Below are 17,195 nucleotides of genomic sequence, written 5' to 3' on the forward strand. Positions count from 1 at the left end.
TGCCTCAGTTATGAGATCATTCTTACAGCCGATGTCTAAAATATGCACACACAACAATAGCAGCAATAATTATGGTAAAAACAAAACCATATATTTTCAGTAAGTAGTTCCTGGTGCCTCAGATGGTATTCACTCTCATTGTATACTGTCACTGAAATGTTCCCTTGACTTTAAAAAACTTAATGAAATAATTTTTTATAAAATGCCAGCTTTGTCTTTTCCCCTAGAAAATTAATATTACCAGAAATAATAACACCCCCATGTATACAAACACAAACAGACACACACATATACAGACACACACACACAGATAGACACACAGAGACACACACATACAAACACAAGACAAAAATAATGTGGGCCTGACTTTTGAGACACCATAGTTTTCAAGCTATAAATAATCAGCTCTGTTCTGCACTTTGGAAGAACTATTTCTCTGGCATAGTGAAAATTATGTCCAATGCACAGAACAGGAAAATCTACTTATAAAGGAGCTGTGTTGGACATTAAATGTATAAACCACAACGACCAGCTTGGCCTGGCAATCCTCAGATGTAGAAACAGCATGCACACCTTGGTGATAATCAACAACTCTATTTGGACTTAAGACATGATCAATAAGGTGGAAATTTTCTGCTACTGAAAATCTTGTGAAATTCCAGGACAACTGAAGTCCCAGGTACTGGAGATGAACCCAACAGCTGCCATTTTCTTAAAACAGAATAATCTTTGAAGTGTATTAAAAATATTCATCTTTTCTTTCATTAAGTAAAAGCATTTTGCAACGAAATGTGCAAATTGACAGTAAAAATACAGATTTCTGAAAGTCAGTTTTGATGGATACAATTATCAAAATGGCTCCTGCACATTGTGAACAAACAGGCTGGAAGATTATAACACGTAGTGGATCAGGGATTTTGCTGTGAGACTATGTGTTATTTAATATGTATGCATATATATATATATATACATATATATATATATACATATATATATATATATATATATATACATTTATCAAGAGTTAATTAAAAAGGAGATTTTGAATTTTAAAGGAAGAGGGATATATCACTGGAGAGTTTGAAAGGAAGAACCAAAAGAAAAAATGATGTTATTATATTATAATTTCAAAAAATTAATATAGAGAAAGAAAAAGAGTTTATGGACAGAAATATAGTGAAGATGTACCAACTTACAGCCATGGAAAATCTGGGAACTCATTGGGGAGTCCTTTCTAGATAATACAAGAGGCTCAGTCTACCACTGTCCTTTGTCTAAAGAAAATAAGAACGTTAGATGAGCTTGTTTTTTTAAAAAGATTTCTCAAAGAATGTAGCTAATTTTCTGGGTTTTTTTTTGTTTTGTTTTGTTTTGTATTTGTGCTGACACACCCAGTGGTATTTCTTGTCTTACCTTCCTGTGGAAAAAAAAAAATCAAACAACTTAATTTCAAAACTTAATTTGTTTCTCTTTCTTCTGAAGTGTCAGAGTTGAGAGAGCCAAGTTAAGACAGGCGCTCTACCTCCCAGAACCAATTTCTAAATAACATGCCAAACATCATTTTGTATAATTTGCAGTCATGGGTAAATATGTGCATTCTTTGGGCACCAAAGCATCCCGTATGTTTTTCTTCAATATAGTTACATCCCTGTCATGAAAGTGAATACTTGCTATAATACTTGAAAATATACTCAAAGTTACTAAAACTGCAAGTACATTACATTTACTTTACTCATGGGTAAATATCATCTAGTGGACAGGACAAGTTCACTTGTTTTAAAGTACATAAATCACCCAGCCCTTCCTTTAGTCACCTTGGGGCATACACTTTGCATATTTCTTTTTCTTTTCCTTCTCCTCATCCTTTATTTTTCTTCTAACATTCTGAAGATAAATAAAATTTTCTTTTCTTGATTTTCCACCGAAAAGAGATTTTTCTCTCATAAAATATCCTGGCCAGTTTCCCCTCCATTTACTCCACCAAGGTACCCTCTCCTGATATCTATTCACCCCCACTCTGATTCCTCTCTAAAGAAGAAAAGACCTCCAAGGAACAGCAACCATACATGACAAAACAAAATTCACTAAGACAAGCAAAAGCCCTCATATCAAGTATGGACAAAGCAACCAAGATAGAGGGAAAACATCCCAAATCAGGGGAAAAAAATTAAAACAACACCTGCTTTTAATCTTGGGAGTCCTATGAAAGCAGTAAGCTAACAACCATCCCATGTGTGTAAAGGACCTTGTACAGACACTGTTCTTATTTCATCAGTCTCTGTGAGCCCTTATGAACCCCACTTAGGTGATACAGGGGACCATGTTCTACTGACATCTTCTTCCATCCCCTCTGATTCCTACAATCTTTCCTCCATTGGCTCGGTGGGCTAGGGTACTACACTGAATGAAAACAAGAGAAGGAGGTGAGAAACAACATTCATTACACTGCCTAGGTGTAGATGAAATGTGACCAGCTGACTTGGGTTTCTGCCACTTTTCTAAGCTCCCAGTAAGTTGACTGTGTCTTTGAACTATCAGCCAAAATAACCTTTTTTTTTTTTTTTCTGTTAAGGTGTTTTGGTTTGGTATTTGTCATAGCAATAAGACATGTAATTGTTATATTATGTCTGTGTTGTATTTTTCATTGTGGTACTAGTGCCAAGAGTCTTGAAGGATGAAGTTAGTAGATGCAAATAAGTAGTCATAAATGCAAAGTATATTTCATTATATATAAATACATCATATACCTGCTCTTGCTCATGCTGCTTTCTACCCTCAGTATTTCATTTTTTCAGTGACTGCCATTATCCCATAAAACTATGTACAAGTAAAGGAGATGTAGAGAAAAGAGCCAAACGTAACCTATGTATATATTAATTTGTTGTAGACTCTGCTAGTTATTTTAAAATCTTTTACATTTATGTACATTAATTCTCTAACATGACTTGATTCATTATCTCTCATGTTACTCTGGTTCTAAAGCAAAATCCAAAGGATGATTCATATTTTAATTAACTACTCTCTTCCCTTTAAATTTATTATTCCTTAAATAGTCAAGCAAACAAAGACACATTGACATTACTTGTAATCATTTACTTCCATCTGCATATTGGATTCTATAAGCGTTTTGGACACTAAGGTAATGGAACATTTTAACTCAAAATACAACCTTTCCATAAGCCATATATTAAATATCTATTAAAACCATCTAGTTGGTTCTGTGGGTCTTGTCTATAAAATATATACCATGGGTATAATGTATCTGCAATTTACATCATTGAAAAGTTTAAGGAACTCATTTGAAACAACATATGCATCAATTCATTGAGACCTAGCATGCCTACTGTAAAATACAACAGCAAAGTTGAACACTGCATTTATTGATTGAATGTTCTCACTTTGTGTTGTCCTTGAAGATCTTCATAGAACCAATGATGAGGGCCACCCTCATTGAGCCCATATCCAAGTTGGGAAGAATTGTTGCCAAGGAGCGTTAGGTTTCTTAATGTCTGTATAGAACAGATGCAACCTGGCTCTGACCACTGCTCAGTAGGATTGATATTTCTCCCTCATTGACTTCTTGGCTCTTCACTCGCCAAAGGTTCCAAATCCTTTCAGACCATACGTTCCCAACTCTTCCTCTTTTGCCCCTGATTTTGCAGATCTCATATTTCAGGGTAAATCCTGTGTAATGTAGAAAGTTTCCCCTTCATCCAAGGATTTCTTGTGCCCTTTTACCTCTCCATATACTCTTGGGAGAAAAATTATTGCTTATTCCTTAGTCTATAAGTCTATTATTTATTCAATTTACTTGCATCTTAGAAGAATGCATGTTATTCCTGTTGATTTTAGATCATAAATGGCATTTACCTACCTTTAAAACTCTAAATATTCAACCAGCACACAAGCATTTAATTAGGGATTATTTATTAGGGTCATTATAAGGGGGAATAGACAATGAGCTCTGATACAGTAGTTTACAACACAATATTTAAATTAGTCTTCTATCTGTGGTGAGTGAAATATGAGAATGATTAAATATTACATTAAAGTTAATTATTGCCAGGCATTGTAGTAAATTATTTAATATAGACATCTAGAAATTTAAGTGAAATAAAAATTTTGTTCTGGTGGTTTTATGCTTGTATTAAATTTATAACACTACATATATGAGATAACTTCTATAACATGGTCTTCAGATTCTAATATACAAATGACAGATTAGTATCAACATCTCCAGTGACCTAGTAAGAAATACAGATTTTGGATCTACACTAGACTACTGGGTTAGATAACTGTGTTATGGATTATTTTTTGTTTTAACTCATCACTGGTGATTCAAGAGCCTGTTGAAGTATGAAGTTCATTGTTCTACTTTATATATGATTAAATAATCTCAATGAATCCTTTCCTTCATGGTAGCTTTTACTGTAAGGAATAAATTTAAAGAGTAAGATGATGAAAATTGGGAACTGTATATCTATGGAGTGATATTGGAAACATAATTTTTTCCTGTGGAGACTTAAATGCCTCATATGATTCTAAGATACACGTGAGAGGTTAGGGATGTCTTATACAGATTGAATATGGCAAGAGTCAGCATAGAAAGTTTTGCTTCATCATCTTTTTGATTAATACTGTTTTTCCTTGCAGTGCCTGACCAGAAGCTGCTTGAGATAAGGTAAAAACCTTCCACATTAGCAGGATAAACGTAGTACAGCATAAAGAATCGCGAAGTAGAAAACAGAAGTGGTAGTAGACCATGTTGGGAAGTTACCTAGGCCTTTATCAAGTGGCACTGTGCTGAACTCCATATTAGAAGTGATTTAATATTAGTTCTATATTAGAAGTAATTAGTGGCCAGTACAGTTTGAGTGAAATAACTTACGAGGTCAGACATGCATTCTTTACTTATGATTCTACCTAGAATAAGGAAGATTAATAAGAAAGAAGGAAAACACCACAAGGAAGGAAGAGATAGAAGATGGACACTTGTTTTCATTATCCATGTGAGAGGTGATCAGTGAGAGTCACATCCAGCAGTGGAGCGCACACGTACACAGCTGGCTTCAGTTTTGGCTCCATTATCTAACAGCTGTATGACTTAGTCTATATGTAATATTTGTAACTGCTAAGTTATTCAAATAGTATTTGAATAATCTTTCTATAAATGTACTAAAGTAGTATATGATATAAATTCCAAACAGCTTATGTAACATATTGATAATTTTTAAGTGATCTTCAGATTAATGATGATAGTACTAATGTTACATCTACTCATAAAATTAAGAGTAACATGTGTCTTGGGGAGCAGACCATGGAACATTAACTGAACATAGAGGTCAGGAGTATATATCACAGTTGATGAAATAGGCTTTCACACGGTACTGAACACCTGTTTATCAGATAACTTTATGAACATTCCTAAGCTATATATTTCACCAAAATGCCAAGGTTTCAGCTCATAGAAGAATTTAACTCTGGTACTAATGGAACTTCTCTGATATAGGTCCTCCATATTGCTATTTTTTCCGGGAAATGCAAAATTATACTCAAAACATTTGTAATAACTACCTTGGACTATTTGTTATGCAGTAATATAATCAGAGAAGTTCATTGAACCTTTTTATTTTGAAGTAAAACTTCTCAAGATAAATTCAACCATATTATTTTAATCACACATTACTGTGTTCATAACCAATCATAGAAACCATTTGGGTTTTATTTCATTTCTTCATGAATGAATTCATGTTATGTCAGTGTGAAAACCCTGGGCTTTTTATATAAGAGGTATGTTGATATGGATATTGAAAGCAATCTTAAAAGCATGGCAAAGAGCAGAAAATGCAAATTTATAATCTACCTAGGATCAGAACCTCTTGTATATGACAAATAGTATGAACTCCTACTATATAAAACAGAACCTTCACTACCTACCAGGTTGTCCACAGTGACCTTTAACATTTTCTTTAATCTGACAGTGTACTACCTAGGTTTGACTGGTTAACAACAGCAGACTCCAATTTGGACTCTTATTTGCTGAATATTTATGGGAGTTTTGTTTCTGACATATCGAAAATATGATTCAAATCACTGGTATGATAGGACAACCTTGGTGTTTTTGGCACAGGTTTGTCCAGCACATCAAAAAATAGACAATGAAAAGTTCTAAATACAAAAAGATTAGTATTTAACTACTACTACCCTTTGCACCTATTCTACCCAGTCCTCTAGTCAACAGCTCTGAATTGATTGCTTAATAATAAGACTGGAAAAGAGAAAATGTTTTCAATGGGGAGAAAAAACACATCTGCGTAAAAGAAGTTTCAAAACTGTCAAATTTTTTAAAAATCTAGTGAGTATATTGTAACTGTCAGTGAACTCTTAACTAACCAAGTACTATGAGAAGTAGAAAGGAACCTGCAGAGTAAGGAGATGGAATCAGAAAAGAGCCTTTAACACAGAGACAAGGAGATACAAAGTAGAAAAAAGACAACCCTGTGTTGGGATGCCTGTAGACTGCAGGTAGGACTCAGAGACTTTCTGGGAGCTGGGCATGATGGTCTTATATATGGAAGAAGTGAGGATGATCACTAACTAATTTTGGGCCTGTGCATGACAAATATAACTTGTTCAAATGCTTAGCAGTGTAGTGAGTTCCAGTGATCTATTATGCATATTTTACATTTGAATTATCTTCAATAACAAAAGAATACATACAGTAGGTGTTGAGATGTGAAAGCTTGAATTTATCAGCTTAATGAAATGAATATTTTGAAATGAATCCTGAACTGCTTTAGTATAGGGAAGATTGGAGAAAACATAAGACAGATAAAATGTCCTAAAGAGACAAAGAGAGTATCAAAAAATGGGAGTTTAGATTCCTTTGCTTGTAAGACAAATAAATCCAAAGTGAGCATTAAAAACATTATATTATTTTTTCTTGATTTTCAAACTGAAACATTTTCCTGCAAAAGTATGTTTATTTTTATTTTATTATCATTGATCATGTATATATGCCAAAATAAAAAGTAATATACTATACTACTGAAATTATCCATGTAATCTCTCACAGTGAGAGTTTCAGTTACTGTCACAAAGCTTCTTCTTTTTATGTTTCTGCCTTTATTTATTTATTTTTTTAAATAATAGATTTCAGGTTTATTAAAAGAATGTAGATGTTGAACAGATGTCTCTCTTTTCCCTAAGAGAAAAAAAAGTCATAGTATTCACAATACAGGAGACTAAAATATATTAGTAAGGACTTTGATTTCATCATACTTTTGTGAACACTAAATGTTGTGGTAGACTACAACTGAGATTTGTGAGTGAATAATATTTTCTCCCAGTATTCAAATGTAGAGGACCAAGTAAAAATTAATCTAGGCAATTAAGTTTCTCAACACAGAAGTAAAAATATTTAATTTTAAAATAAATATTTGGGGTCAGCTCTTTTCAGAAACTATTCCAAAAAAAAAAACATTTTGTTTATTTTCATGTATAAAGATTTTTAATGGCATTTAGGCATAAAATTATATGAACATTTTTGTCAGTACTTAATTCTTTTAGAAGTTTAAGACCATGCAGTGAAATCAAAATAGTTACCATAAGCATGAATATATGTAGGAGAGAAAGTAACAGATTTTTTGGTGAATATAGATTAAGCATAATGATTTGTGAATACCAAAAACTGCAAAAAGGATATTATTATCTCAGCTTTTGGATTATAAATGATTTGAGGTCCAGGTGTATCACACTTGGAGAGTGTACTATATATTTGTTTTTTCCAAAGAAAGACTGAGGATTTTGTTTTTACTTTTGTTTTGTTTCTTTGGCCATTGTTTTTCTTGAGCTTCATGTAGTCTGAGTTTTTTCCGGGGTGTCTTTCTTCTTTTGCTTTTCCTGCATAGTTATTTTCTTGTTTTTACTAGGATGTAGTTTCCCTCCTTGTATTCGGTTTTCCACCTATAATTTGTTGTAGTGCTGGATTTGTGTTCAGATACTGTGTAAATTTATTTTTGTCCTGGAATATCTTGGTCTCTCTTTCTATGTTGATTGAGTGTTTTTGCTGGATATAGTAGCCTGGGCTGACCCTTGTGTTCTCTTAGTGTCTTCATGATGTCTGTCTTGAATCTTCTAGCTTTCATAGTCTCTGTTGAGAAGTCGGGTGTAATTCTAATCTGTCTGCCTTTATATTTTACATGTCCTTTTTCCCTTCTTGCTTTTAGTATTTTTTCTTTGTTTTGGGCACTTGGTGTTTTGACTATTATGTGTCAGAAAGAATTTCCGTTCTGGTCCAACCTATTTGGTGTTCTCTAGGCTTCTTTTATGTTCATGACCATCTCATTCTAAGTGTAGGGAAGTTTTCTTCTATGATTTTTTTGAAGATATTTACTCTGCCTTGTAGTTGATATTCTTCACCCTGTTCTGTTCCTATAATCCTTAGGTTTGGTCTTCTCATTGTGTCCTGGATCTCCTGGACATTTTGGGTTAGGAGATTTTTGGGTTTTACATCTTCTCTGACTGTTTTGTCTATGTTTTCAATGTTGTCTTCGGCCCCTGAGATTCTTTCTTCCATCTCTTGTTGTCTGTTGAAGATGCTGCATCTGTGACTCCTGATTTCTTTTTTTTTTTTTGGTTTTCTACTTCTAGGGTTGTCTCTTTCAGTGTTTGCTTTATTGTTTCCATTTCAATTTACAATTCCTTCTTCTCTTTGCTTTTGTTTTTTTCTAGTTCTTTGATTTCTTTGAGTGATTTTCATGTTTCCTCTTTAAAAGCTTCTATTTGTTTATGGTTGTCCTCCTGTTCTTGTTTAAGTGAATTATTCATGCTCTTCTCAAAGATCTCCATTATCATCTTGAGGTATGATTTCAGAAAGAAGGTTTCAGTCTTCTTTTTCTGGAGTGTTTGGCATTCCACTGCTTGCTGTGATATGAGAGCTGGGTTCTGATGTTGCCAGGTTGTCTTGGTTTCAATTTTAAGTTCTTTTTCTTTCCTCTTGCCATCTTCTTGTCTGTGATTATAAGTAGTCTTGTCAGTATTTGGTTCCTGTCTTTCCCTTGTACCTGGTTGGTGTCCCTGGATTTCTGCTGTTCCAAGTGACAAACTGCTTGAGCATTTGGTTGGCACGCAAGGGCCTTCCGTGTAGACACCAATTCTGTAGGGCAGAGATCCTGCTGCCCTGGACCTTCCATACGCCAGGCCTAGCCCTCTCTGCACCCTGTCTACTCAGTGCATTCTCACCAGTCATGTGTCCCTGGATCTCAGCTGTTCCCTGTGGCCACAATACTTCTTTGATGTGTGCTTACTATGTGTAAGATCTTCATTTTTGTCCTTTACCTTAGTGTTCCTTCCTGTCCTCAGGAAGATTTTGCTCAAGTTAGTATTATCTTCACTTTTGTATGGAGACAAATAGGTGAATAGAGTTTAATTCAAAAGACCCCACCCTTCCCTGAGAAGGTACTGGCAGTAAATGGTTCTTGGGAGAACAGAGATCACAGTCATTGGAGGTGTTGTTATTGGTAAGTTGTTCTCGCTAAACTACTTAATCATTATTTTCATTCTCATGTGAGCAACCTGATTATACTAAATAGACTAGATGGAGAAAAACAGGAAAATGAAGAAGTAAAAGAAGAAGAGGAAGCAGGAGAAGGAGAAGAAGAAGATGAAGAAGAAGAAAAAGAAGAAGAAGAAGAAGAAGAAGAAGAAGAAGAAGAAGAAGAAGAAGAAGAAGAAGAAGAAGAAGAAGAAGAAGAAGAACATAGAAGATACAACCTTTCTTTAAAGTAATATAATGTAAGAAAATTCAAGTGTACTTAAATTTATGATACACTAATGATACTAAGAAGAATTTTGTCAGAATATAGATTTTCTAATTATATAAATATATGATTATATAAATAAATATTTCTAATTATATTAATAATCTCTGCTCAGACCATATAATGTTAATTGTATGGCATGTATGTGTATGTTTTCAGGGTTGATCATTTGGTATTAGATAACCATTTTGAGGGCTCTTTTCTTAGGAGGTCTAATTTTCAGTTTTAACCATCCCTTAGTGCTTTGTCTAGGGTTGAGGCTTTGTGGTATTTCCATCCTGCCTAATCACAAATCGGACAAGGAAGGTGCCAATATATATGGTATCATGGAGCATTAATCTTTATTTAGGCTGCTTATTTGTAGTAAACAGCAGACAATAGATGGGTAGTAAGAGTGTGCTTTGGTTTATGCAAGCTTCCCAGAATAAACCTAGAAAGATTTGTTACTTGGAAAAAAACGACCTGTCAATTTTTGTTTCTTTTTAGTTCCTATGTTTATATGATACTTAATGCTTCAGAGCCATTATTTATGTTGTCACAAACTATTTGTACTTTGTGTAATAAACTTTAGAGAAAACACTACAAGATATGAGAATGGCAGAATTCTTTTCCTTCCTAGAAAGCATTATGGTTTTATGACAGATCAAATAGCTAATGCATCTGAGCTAATGGCTGACTATGTAATGTGTTCATGAAAACTAGTCTTGGTTTATTTAGACTGGGGTTAAATAATTCAAAATTATCATATTTTAATAAAAGTTGATGAGTAACAAACTCAATATATTCAGTGAACTGTGATTTCTCTAACTCCTAGGTGTAACAGAAAGGATCCTGTAAAGAAGGTTTGGCCATAGAATCAGAACCTTTAAAACCCAGAGAAGAAGACACAAGTTTGGACCCGAATGACCTTCGTGACTACAATACAATTTCCTTCAATTTAAAAGGTCCAATAGACTACATAATGATAGTAATGATAGTCTCTGTGTGTGTTTGTGTGTGTGTGTGTGTGTGTTTATGTCTGATAGTGCATGAGTGTGTGTCTGCCTCTGTGTATGTGTTTGTCTGTATGTGCATTTGTACATCCTCTATGTGTGTGTGTTTGTCTCTGTGTGTGTCTGTGTATGCATGTTAATGTTACTGTATAGATGTATATGTGCTCTATATACTTGTTAGTTATACATGCATTCCTGTACATATGGAGGAAACAAATCAAAGTTGGGTGTCTTCCTTTCACTCATTTTTATCCTTTGTTTTTGGAACAAGATCTCTACCAGAAGCTGGCCCTCAGCATTTTGTTTTGGTTCATTGGCCACTGAGTTTTAGGCTTGTTCCTTTACTCTTCCCAACCACTGGGGATTAAAATATGTCCGTTCACATGGGTGTTAGGGATCCATGGGATCTGTGGCCCTCAACTGACAACCTCCTTCTTGGACAGGAGGCGCTCACTATATATACTATATTCTCCTCAGCTTTGGGGACTATACTTTTTGGCATATAAATCAGGTGCCAGTAATTCAAACATTTTCTTTGCTTATCAAAATAAGATAAAGTGCTTTACCCACAGCATTGTTTGATCTAGAAAAAATACAGTATTTTAGTCTTAAATAACTACTTTCATTAATAGTTATGAAGGTTTAATCATACTTACTAAAAATTCAATTTTGTATACTCACAACAGCCAAGTTTTCAAGTACCTAATAATCATTAAATACGCATGCAACAGTGAGAGCATGGGCATTTAAGAAAGTTTGACTCTGCCCATGGATGGCAAGGCTGACAAATTACTGCAGTACTGTTGTTAACATTTAGCACATCCACTTCTTGGATGATCATCTGAAAGGAAATCTCTTAAGCTGTGAATTATACAAATGACAGCCTGGAGCAGAGTGAAATATCGATATTTTTTTCTTATCAATTAAACACCTTTGATTTTAAGGTCAATGTCTTTGGTTAAGACTTTGAGAGCTGTTAAAACATTGTCTGTGCCTCTTTAGTTACTTTGACGAGTCATTTAAGTCTCCACGGGGAGAAACTGTATTCCAATATCAGTGGGTATACAGTTCCAAATTTCCATCCTCTTACTCTGAATTTATTCCTTACAGTAAAAATCTACCATGGAGGGGGATTCATGGAGATTATGCAATTGTGTATGAAATAGAGCAATGGGCTTTATACTTCAATGAGCTCCTGAATTTCAATTGATGAGGTAAAACAAAGGTAATTTTTAATAACCCCAAAATATCTAATCTATCAGTCTAGGGTAGATATCAAATCTGTATTTCTCAGTAGATCATTGCAGATGTTGATGCTGAAGTGGTTTCTCTGGAGATCACACTTTAACAACTATAAAAATGACTATAAATCTATTCAATTGATATTGTAGGCACAAAAGTATCTAAGCATTGAACATCATACAAACAGATGTAAAATGTTGAAGAGAGTAAAAAAGATTCTTAAGAAAATTTAAATTCTCAAAGATGTTTAAACTTTTTTACTTTAATATTCTTTAAAAAATTTAATCATATTCACTCCTCATAGTATTGTTTTGAAAAATCTGTTGTCATTTTATTCAGTATTTTGGAAAATCTGCGAGTATTTGTGTTCGCATTGTTCTATTTAGTTGAAAAGCAGCATTATGCACATAGTTCTCTTATGGTAAAGTCAAAATCCAGCATTTAAATTGCTTGGTGCATGACAGAAACACCCAGTGGCCCGGGAAACACACAACAAAGGCCAGCTTTAATTTTCAACGTGAGTATTTCTATCTTTCTACCATTTAAAACACATCCAATGCACATATTAACCTACAGGAAATATTGGAATTATGAATTATAGTTTTTTTATTCATGGCTATTTTTCTATTAGGCTATTGAATCATTATGCTTACAGATTACAACAATATTTCTGAAAATTATTCTTATTATTAAATGTTTTCATTACATTTCAGTCAATAATTAAAAACCATTTTTTTATCAGATCAGGTTTATCATGCATAATTAACATGTTGAATTTTTTTCAATATATGTTGAAGTGCATTCATCTCTTAGGCTTGAACAATCACAGTTTTATGGTACTAGTCTCACAGATTTGAATTTCACAAGCAACAGATTTGAGATGATATCTTCTGTCCTTAGCATCGATTTAAATCTGAATAAATGGGAACAACAATTCTTTTGATCCACAGAATAGGGACAGACATAGAAAAAGATTCCTTTGCCTTTAACATTGGAAAAACAGGAATAAGGTGTGCTGTGGTTTATTAGAGATAGATTTGTGCACTAAAACTATTGCTGGGCTACCTAAAACTGAATTGCAATGAGTCATTAAGGAACCAGCATGCACAACTCTTCAAATTGAACTTCTGCGTAGCTGAAAAAAATTGGATGTGGGAATGCAGTCATATATACTATTAGGACCTATATTGTTAGGAGTTCTACCATATTTCTACATAGGGCAGTCAATCACAAAAATATAATGATTCCATGATTCTTAAAGGAGACATGGAAAAGAGTCTAACCCTCAAAGAAGTTGAAACACTGTTGTTAATAATGAGATAGTTTCAATTTCATTGAAAATAGTTAACCAGACATAAGCTGTCTGGGGAACACTGAATCTTATAGAAGGAAACGACTTCAGTTATGTCTACCTCAACGTGTGAAAAGGAAATACTTAACTATATAGACCATAATATTTGTATTTTCCTTCAAAAGAGGAAGAGAAATGAGAATCACTCTGTGCTTTTGATAGTCTCCATATAGTATTCCCCCAAAATATGAGATCTAACCATGCACCTTTGAAACACTTTGCCTTCTTCTAGAGAAAGTAGCTCTTTTACTTGGTACAACATGCCCACTTACCAAGTAAATGAGGTAAGCTATGCCAAAGAAGTAGCAAAAATATTTGGATAGAGAAAAAACACACACAAGAATTATAGATGATGGGAAATTGTTCTTAGTCTATGAATCTGAAACAATTGATAATAAGATACTAAAGACTGCAATGAATTTGAAAGACAGCATTTGTGTGAAGGTGGGCAATGCACATGCTGGGAAATGGAGTTTAAGAAAGAGTGAAAAAGAAAAGTATAAGAAGAAAATAATTAGCATAGGAAAATAAGCCTACAGAATGGAAGAAAATCACTGCAAGCTAAGTATACACATGACAGGAATTGACTAATATTTATATTCCATGAACACACAGACACACACACACACACACACACACACACACACACACACACACACAGAGAGAGAGAGAGAGAGAGAGAGAGAGAGAGAGAGAGAGAGTCTCCCCAAACGCAAAATTTCCAATTTAAAAAAGGCAAATGGGCATTTGCCACCAGGAACAGCAGAAATCCAGGGACACAGGCCTAGTGAGACTGCACTGTCAGTAGCTGGAGCACAGAGAACTTTGGGCCAGGAGAGCAGAAAAGGCAACCCCCGATTGGTTCAGGGGAGTAGGAACTCTGCATCAAGACTCATGTCCACCTGGAAGTCCCCTGCATGCAGACCAAATGCTCAAGATATTTGCCACCTAAACCAGCAGAGCTCCAAGGACACAGGTTAGGTACACGGGAGAGACAGGAACCAATCACTGACATCAAGACAAGTATAATCACAGACAACAAGATGGAAAGAAAAAAGCGAAAGAACTTACCAAAAGGAAACCAAGACAACCTGGCAGCATCAGAACCCAGCTCTCCCATTACAGCAAAAAGTGGAATGCCAAACACTCCAGAAAGAGAAGAGTCAGACATGAAATCATACCTCAAGATGATAATGGAAATCCTTAAACAAGAACGTGAGAAAAAGCAAAAAGAAATAGAAGCTTTTAAAGGGGAAACACGAAAAGCACTCAAAGAAATCAAAGGACTAGAGGAAAACAGAACCAAAGAGATGAAGGGATTTAAGAAGGTAATGAAAATGGAAATGGAATCAATAAAGAAAATATTAAAAGAGACAACCCTGGAGGGGATAAACCAATAAATAAATAAATAAATAAATAAATAAATAAATAAATAAATAAATAAATAAATAAATCAGGAGTCACAGATGCAAGCATCTCCACCAGACTATAAGAAATGGAAGAGAGAATCTCAGGGGTAGAAGACAACATTGAAAACAGACAAAACAGTCAGTGAAGATGTAATGCTCCTAACCCAAAATGTCTATGAGATCCAGGACACAATGAGAAGACCAAACCTAAGGATAACAGAATAGAAGAGGGTGAAGAATATCAACTATTAAGCACAGTAAATATCTTCAACAAAATTGTAGAAGAAAACTTTGCTACCCTTAAGAAGGAGATGACCATGAGCATAAAGAAGCCTGCAGAACTCCAAATAGAGTGGACCAGAAAAGAAGTTATTCCCCACACATAATAGTAAAAAAGAAAAGTGCCCCAAAGAAAAGGTCATGTAACAAATAAAGATAGACCAATCAGAATCACACCCGAATTCTCAACAGAGACTATGAAAGCTAGAAGATCCTGGAAAGACATCATGCAGATCCTAAGAGAACACAAGTGTCAGCCCAAGCTGCTATACCCAGCAAAATACTCAATAACCAAAGATGGAGAGACCAAGATATATAAAAACAATATAGAGCAAACCAATAGTCAATATCAAATTTAATGGTGAAAAACATAAAGCAATCCTACTAAAATCAGGGACTCGACAAGGCTGCCCAATCAACCCCCTACCTATTCCACATAGAACTGGAAGTTCTGGCCAGAGCAATTAGACAGCAAAAGGAAATCAAAGGGATACAAATTGGAAAGGAAGAAGTCAAAACATCACTGTTTGCAGATGACATGATAGTGTTTGTAAGTGACCCCAAAAGTTCCACCAGAGAACTTCTACAGCTGATAAATAGTTCAGCAAGTGGCTAGATATAAAATTAATTCAAACAAATCAGTGAGCTTCTTCTACTCAAAGGAAAAAACAAGCAGAGAAAGAAATTAGGAAAACGATACCTTTCACAACAGAATTTACAAATGAATTTACAAATGAATTAACTTGGTGTGTCTCTAACTAAGCAAGTGAAGTTCCTGTATAACAAGAACTTCAAATCTCTGAAGAAGGAAATCGAGGAAGATCTCAGAAAATGGAGAGATCTCCCATGCTCATGGATTGAAAGGATCAACATTGTAAAAATGGACATCTTACAGAAAGCAATCTAGAGTTTCAATGCAATCCCCATCAAAATCCCAACCCAATTCATCACAGAGTTGGAAAGAGCAATGGGAAATTTCATCTGGAAAAACAAAAGACCTACAACAGCGAAGTCCATCCTCAACAACAAGAAAACATCTATGGGAATCACTATCCCAGACCTCAAGCGATATTGCAAGGCAATTTAAAAAATGCATGGTACTGGTACAGAGATAGGCATGTAGATCAATGGAATACAATAGAAGATCAAGAAATGAGCCCTCACATATATGGTCACTTGATTTTTGACAAAGGAGCTGTAAACATTCAGTGGAAAAATGACAGACTATTCAACAAATAGTGTTGGTCCAACTGACACTCAGCATGCAAAAGAATGAAAATAGACCTTTTCTTATCTCCTTGAACAAATCTCAAGTGCAAGTGTATCAAAGATCTCCGCATAAAACCAGGTACACTGAAACTATTAGAAGAGAAATTAGGTAAATCCTTAGAACACATAGGCACAAGAGAAAATTTACTGAATAGAACACCAATGGTTTGTGCTCTAAGGTCAAATATTGACAAATGGGACTTAATGAGATTGCAAAGTTTCTGTAAGGCTAAGGACACTGTCAAGCAAACCAAATGGCAGCCAACAGATTGGGAAAAGATCTTTACCAACCCCACATCTGATAGAGGCCTAATATCCAAAGTATACAATGAAGTCAAGAAGTTAGTCAACAGAGAATCAAACAACCATTAAAATGAGGTAAAGAGCTAAACAAAAAGTTCTCAATTGAGGAAGATCAAATGGCTGAGAAGCATCTAAGGAAGTGCTTGACATCCTTAGTCATCAGGGAAATGTAAATCAAAACAACCTTGAGATTCCACCTCATACCAGTCAGATTGGCCAAGATCCAAAACTCAGATGACAGCAGATGGAAGGATGTGGAGAAAGAGGAACACTTCTCCATTGTTGATTAGGTTGTAAACTGGTACAACCACTCTGGAAATCAGTCTGGCTTTCCTCAGAAAATTGGACATAGTACTACATGAAGACCCAGTTATTGCACTTCTGGGCATTTACCCCAGAGATGCTCCAACATACAACAAAGATGCATGTACCACAATGTTCATAGCAGCCTTAATTATAACAGCCAGAAGGTTGAAAAAACCCAAATGTCCTTCAATAGATGAATGGATATAAAAATTGTCTTATATTT

Source organism: Micromys minutus (assembly GCF_963924665.1).
Source record: "Micromys minutus genome assembly, chromosome: 5".
Lineage (NCBI taxonomy): Eukaryota > Metazoa > Chordata > Mammalia > Rodentia > Muridae > Micromys > Micromys minutus.